Source organism: Coregonus clupeaformis, unplaced genomic scaffold (genome assembly GCF_020615455.1).
Source record: "Coregonus clupeaformis isolate EN_2021a unplaced genomic scaffold, ASM2061545v1 scaf1315, whole genome shotgun sequence".
Classification (NCBI taxonomy): Eukaryota; Metazoa; Chordata; class Actinopteri; order Salmoniformes; family Salmonidae; genus Coregonus; species Coregonus clupeaformis.
Genome location: NW_025534769.1, coordinates 115001 through 121202, shown reverse-complemented (window position 1 = coordinate 121202; position 6202 = coordinate 115001). Strand labels below are relative to the sequence as shown.

Genomic DNA, 6202 nt, shown 5'->3' with positions numbered 1-6202 from the left:
ATAAAGATTAATTTTATGTTTTGAGGGGCGGTTAGTTCTGTCAAATGGTCGGCCTAATTTTGTTTACGCTATGATATCGAATCAAGTTATGGGAATGTTGATATTGTGAAAATTGTACACAAAAGATTGGTTGTAATACAGTAAAAAGCCATTTAATTTATATATTGGAATGAACTGAGACAACAATTTAATTTAAATAGAAAAGAGCTACAATTAATGTGTAATAACCTGTTGGAAGGATGAAGTGGATCTCTGTCTCACTTCTGGGTCTGCTGAAGGTTGAGCTGGGATCTTGTCACTTGTTGTCTGCAATGGAATACAACAATAACATGTCAGAAATATTGTGTTTTATAATATAGATCATATCTATTTAGTAAACTAATGATCATACACAGTTCAGTCACAATATATTCCTACCACCTGTCTATCATAATAGCCTTTGGGGTGAGACTCATTGCTGAGGTCAAGGGCTGCATTGACCACAGATGTTAGGAAAGATAATTCATATGTGGATCTGGGCTTTTTATGCAAGACTCTATAGAAATGGTTGAAACTGTACAATATCTGCTAACCAACTATATGAGGACCGTGTAACACACACACTCTACTCTGGTTGGGTCATACCATATCGGGACATCATCTGAAAGACATTTACGTCTTAAACAGACTAAGTACGAAATGAGGACTTGACGACTGAACACATCTAGAGTCAAGGTTCCTGACTTTGAGTTATCCTTTTGTTGTCAAAGAAAGCTCACAACCTTAAAAGTAATGTAAATGGATCTACTGCCATTAAATTAAATCACGCAAATTGATAAGAAGTATGTTAAATGGGCAAAAACATTGCCCAAAAAATACAAAAACATAGGCATTAGAGAGAATAAAGATTAATTTTATGTTTTGAGGGGCAGTTAGTTCCGTCAAATGGTCGGGCTAATTTTGTTTACGCTATGATATCGAAACAAGTTATGGGAATGTTGATATTGTGAAAATTTTACACAAAAGGTTGGTTGTAATACAGTAAAAAGCCATTTAATGTATATATTGGAATGAACTGAGACAACAATTTAATTTAAATGGAAAAGATCTACAATAAATGTGTAATAACCTGTTGGAAGGATGAAGTGGATCTCTGTCTCACTTCTGGGTCTGCTGAAGGTTGAGCTGGGATCTTGTCACTTGTTGTCTGCAATGGAATACAACAATAACATGTCAGAAATATTGTGTTTTATAATATAGATCATATCTATTTAGTAAACTAATGATCATACACAGTTCAGTCACAATATATTCCCTACCACCTGTCTATCATAATAGCCTTTGGGGTGAGACTCATTGCTGAGGTCAAGGGCTGCATTGACCACAGATGTTAGGAAAAATCATTCATATGTGGATCTGGGCTTTTATGCAAGACTCTATAGAAATGGTTGAAACTGTACAATATCTGCTAACCAACTATATGAGGACCGTGTAACACACACACTCTACTCTGGTTGGGTCATACCATATCGGGACGTCATCTGAAAGACATTTACGTCTTAAACAGACTAAGTACAAAATGAGGAGATGACGACTGAACACATCTAGAGTCAAGGTTCCTGACTTTGAGTTATCCTTTTGTTGTCAAAGAAAGCTCACAACCTTAACAGTAATGTAAATGGATCTACTGCCATTAAATTAAATCACGCAAATTAATTGATAAGAAGTATGTTAAATGGGAAAAAACATTGCCCAAAAAATACAAAAACATAGGCATTAGAGAGAATAACGATTAATTTTATGTTTTGAGGGGCGGTTAGTTCTGTCAAATGGTCGGCCTAATTTTGTTTACGCTATGATATCGAATCAAGTTATGGGAATGTTGATATTGTGAAAATTGTACACAAAAGATTGGTTGTAATACAGTAAAAAGCCATTTAATTTATATATTGGAATGAACTGAGACAACAATTTAATTTAAATAGAAAAGAGCTACAATTAATGTGTAATAACCTGTTGGAAGGATGAAGTGGATCTCTGTCTCACTTCTGGGTCTGCTGAAGGTTGAGCTGGGATCTTGTCACTTGTTGTCTGCAATGGAATACAACAATAACATGTCAGAAATATTGTGTTTTATAATATAGATCATATCTATTTAGTAAATTAATGATCATAATCAGTTCAGTCACAATATATTCCTACCACCTGTCTATCATAATCACCTTTGGGGTGAGACTCATTGCTGAGGTCAAGGGCTGCATTGACCACAGATGTTAGGAAAGATAATTCATATGTGGATCTGGGCTTTTTATGCAAGACTCCATAGAAATGGTTAAAACTGTACAATATCTGCTAACCAACTATATGAGGACCGTGTAACACACACACTCTACACTGGTTGGGTCATACCATATCGGGACGTCATCTGAAAGACATTTACGTCTTGAACAGACTAAGTACAAAATGAGGAGATGACGACTGAACACATCTAGAGTCAAGGTTCCTGACTTTGAGTTATCCTTTTGTTGTCAAAGAAAGCTCACAACCTTAAAAGTAATGTAAATGGATCTACTGCCATTAAATTAAATCACGCAAATTGATAAGAAGTATGTTAAATGGGCAAAAACATTGCCCAAAAAATACAAAAACATAGGCATTAGAGAGAATAAAGATTAATTTTATGTTTTGAGGGGCAGTTAGTTCCGTCAAATGGTCGGGCTAATTTTGTTTACGCTATGATATCGAAACAAGTTATGGGAATGTTGATATTGTGAAAATTTTACACAAAAGGTTGGTTGTAATACAGTAAAAAGCCATTTAATTTATATATTGGAATGAACTGAGACAACAATTTAATTTAAATAGAAAAGAGCTACAATTAATGTGTAATAACCTGTTGGAAGGATGAAGTGGATCTCTGTCTCACTTCTGGGTCTGCTGAAGGTTGTGCTGGGATCTTGTCACTTGGTGTCTACAACGAAATACAACAAGAAATATTCTCTATTATAATCTACTTAATTAAAACAGAAAAAATCATCAGTGTACAGTTGAAGTCGGAAGTTTACATACACTTAGGTTGGAGTCATTAAAACTAGTTTTTCAACCACTCCACAAATTTCTTGTTAACAAACTATAGTTTTGGCAAGTCGGTTAGGACATCTACTTTGTGCATGACACAAGTAATTTTTCCAACAATTGTTTACAGACAGATTATTTCACTTATATAATTCACTGTATCACAATTCCAGTGGGTCAGAAGTTTACATATACTAAGTTGACTGTGCCTTTAAACAGCTTGGAAAATTCCAGAAAATGATGTCATGGCTTAAGAAGCTTCTGATAGGCTAATTGACATCATTTGAGTCAATTGGAGGTGTACCTGTGGATCTATTTCAAGGCCTACCTTCAAACTCAGTGCCTCTTTGCTTGACATCATGGGAAAATCAAAAGAAATCAGCCAAGACCTCAGTAAAAAAATTGTAGACCTCCACAAGTCTGGTTCATCCTTGGGAGCAATTTCCAAACGCCTGAAGGTACCACATTCATCTGTACAAAAAATAGTACGCAAGTATAAACACCATGGGACCACGAAGCCGTCATACTGCTCAGGAAGGAGACGCGTTCTGTCTCCTAGAGATGAACGTACTTTGGTGCGAAAAGTGCAAATCAATCCCAGAACAACAGCAAAGGACCTTGTGAAGATGCTGGACGAAACAGGTACAAAAGTATCTATATCCACAGTAAAACGAGTCCTATATCGACATAACCTGAAAGGCCGCTCAGCAAGGAAGAAGACACTGCTTCAAAACCGCCATAAAAAAGCCAGACTGTGGTTTGCAACTGCACATGGGGACAAAGATCGTACTTTTTGGAGAAATGTCCTCTGGTCTGATGAAACAAAAATAGAACTGTTTGGCCATAATGACCATCATTTTGTTTGGAGGAAAAATGGGGTAGGCTTGCAAGCAGAAGAACACCATCCCAACCGTAAAGCACAGGGGGTGGCAGCATCATGCTGTGGGGGTGTTTTGCTGCAGGAGGGACTGGTGCGCTTAACAAAATAGATGGCATCATGAGGAAGGAAAATGATGTGTATATATTGAAGCAACATCTCAAGACATCAGTCAGGAAGTTAAAGCTTGGTCGCAAATTGGTCTTCCAAATGGACAATGACCCCAAGCATACTTCCAAAGTTGTGGCAATATGGCTTAAGGACAACAAAGTCAAGGTTTTGGAGTGGCCATCACAAAGCCCTGACCTCAAGCCTATAGAAAATGTGTGGGCAGAACTGAAAAAGCGTGTGCGAGCAATGAGGCCTACAAACCTGACTCAGTTACACCAGCTCTGTCAGGAAGAATGGGCCAAAATTCACCCAATTTATTGTGGGAAGCTTGTGGAAGGCTACCCGAAATGTTTGACCCAAGTTAAAAAATTTAAAGGCAATGCTACCAAATACTAATTGAGTGTGTATGTAAACTTCTGACCCACTGGGAATGTGATGAAAGAAATAAAAGCTGAAATAAATAATTCTCTCTACTTTTATTCTGACATTTCACATTCTTAAAATAAAGTGGTGATCCTAACTGACCTAAGACAGGGAATTTTTACTAGGATTAAATGTCAGGAATTGTGAAAAACTGAGTTTAAATGTATTTGGCTAAGGTGTATGTAAACTTCCAACTTCAACTGTATATATATAAAGTGGTGACAACATACATGCAAGAAGGGACATGTATTTATATATTTTATAATTCTTTGACAGATCCTATACATTATAATATATCAAAGCAGATTTACTTACCAGAGCACGCCATGGCCACAGAGATTCTCCATAATCATAGGTTATTTCACTCTCTGCTTGGATGTTTTCAATAGCAAACAAGCAAAGATGAGGTTTACATTGGACTATCATCTTTTTCATTTTGCAATTTGGGGACCTGTGGGCATCATTTACCAGCCGCCCCAGTGAACCGTCTTCGCAGGATGCATCTATGCTAAAATTGAAGATAGAAACAGATTTACGTTTTCTCCACAAAACAATATAGGGATTAACTGATGTCTTATAGGGTTTTACTTACCACCATGAGCCATTGTTCCATTCAAAATCAAACAAGAAAGCATTTTGCTTTTCCGTATACTTCCCCTGCCTCTTGTCCCGTTCATATTGCGATATAAACTCCCCACGGTACTCGAGGACAAAGGATCCCTTTTCAATTGGTGCTGAGGCAAATACACCACGTCCTGATACAACAAAGTTAAGAACTTAGTATCAAGTAATACAGTTCAAATTAGGTTAATGAATTGCAGTTGATCAGACCCATTTAGCCTGCTTATCAATGTGTATGATTTAATATTTAGGGGAAAGATCCATTGCAGGGGTGCAAACTGGTAAGGACCCAAAAAGGTGACAACATTCAAAATAAATTTGGTCTGGAAACTATGAAAATCACGAGGAGACGTATTTTATGTTGGATTTAATGACAGATCTACAGCTAAAAACGGAAACGCCGAAACAATGGCGTTAAAGCGGGGCAAAAAGAGATGTGATCCCAGGTAAGGTTCCAGCAGTTATCACCGCAGTGACTTGCACCGCTGAGTCTGCCTTTGACTCCCCGCTTTAGACCACTTTATTGCAGACTTTGTATTAAAGGACATTAGCGTACACAAAAAAATCAAAAATCACAACAGGCAGGGATTACGCACATACCCACTCACGTTGTGAACATGAGTCTCTGTCGCTGTTCTGTTAACTTGAATGGTGCCGTATTTGTTCTACGCGCTGATACGCATCATTCACATGTATTGTAAATTTTTATCACTCAAATGCTTCTACATTCCGTTTATCGATGGGGCTGTTATGATCAAATGTTAAAAACATTTTTTGAATTTAAATCACATTACCGGCTTTCACACATAGCACGAATGGTCTGCCGACTGGCCAAGGAAATTACCACCAATAATTACCACATTCTAATAGAAGTTGGGAGGTGTAGTTCATAAGTCTTGAATCTTTTTCCCCATCCCCCATGCTTGCAAAAGAATCACAACATAACTTCTGAAATTGGATGTTAAGCCGTATGTGTCTAATGCAGCGGTACGCAGTGATTTTTTCACTTGTGTAAGACTTTAATGTGTTTCAAATGGCATCCCAATATGGTATGACCCAATAAGTGTAGTGTGTGTGTGTATAACATACCTTTATAGTCATTGATCCTTTTGACTT

The 6202-nt window shown here is 37.2% G+C and overlaps 1 long non-coding RNA gene across 1 annotated transcript in view; it reads right to left on the bottom strand.

Annotated features, from left to right (window-relative positions):
- Positions 1-2910: 2910 nt before the first annotated feature.
- The window catches only part of LOC121555257, a 5448-nt gene continuing 2156 nt past the window's right edge, over positions 2911-6202 (bottom strand). Inside the window, exons 2-5 of the long non-coding RNA XR_006659458.1 lie at positions 6176-6202; positions 5058-5220; positions 4781-4973; positions 2911-2950 (exon numbers count right to left, since the gene is read on the bottom strand). The exon at positions 6176-6202 is cut by the window's right edge and continues 121 nt beyond it. This is a non-coding gene — a long non-coding RNA (uncharacterized LOC121555257). The remainder of the gene's footprint in view (positions 2951-4780; positions 4974-5057; positions 5221-6175) is intronic.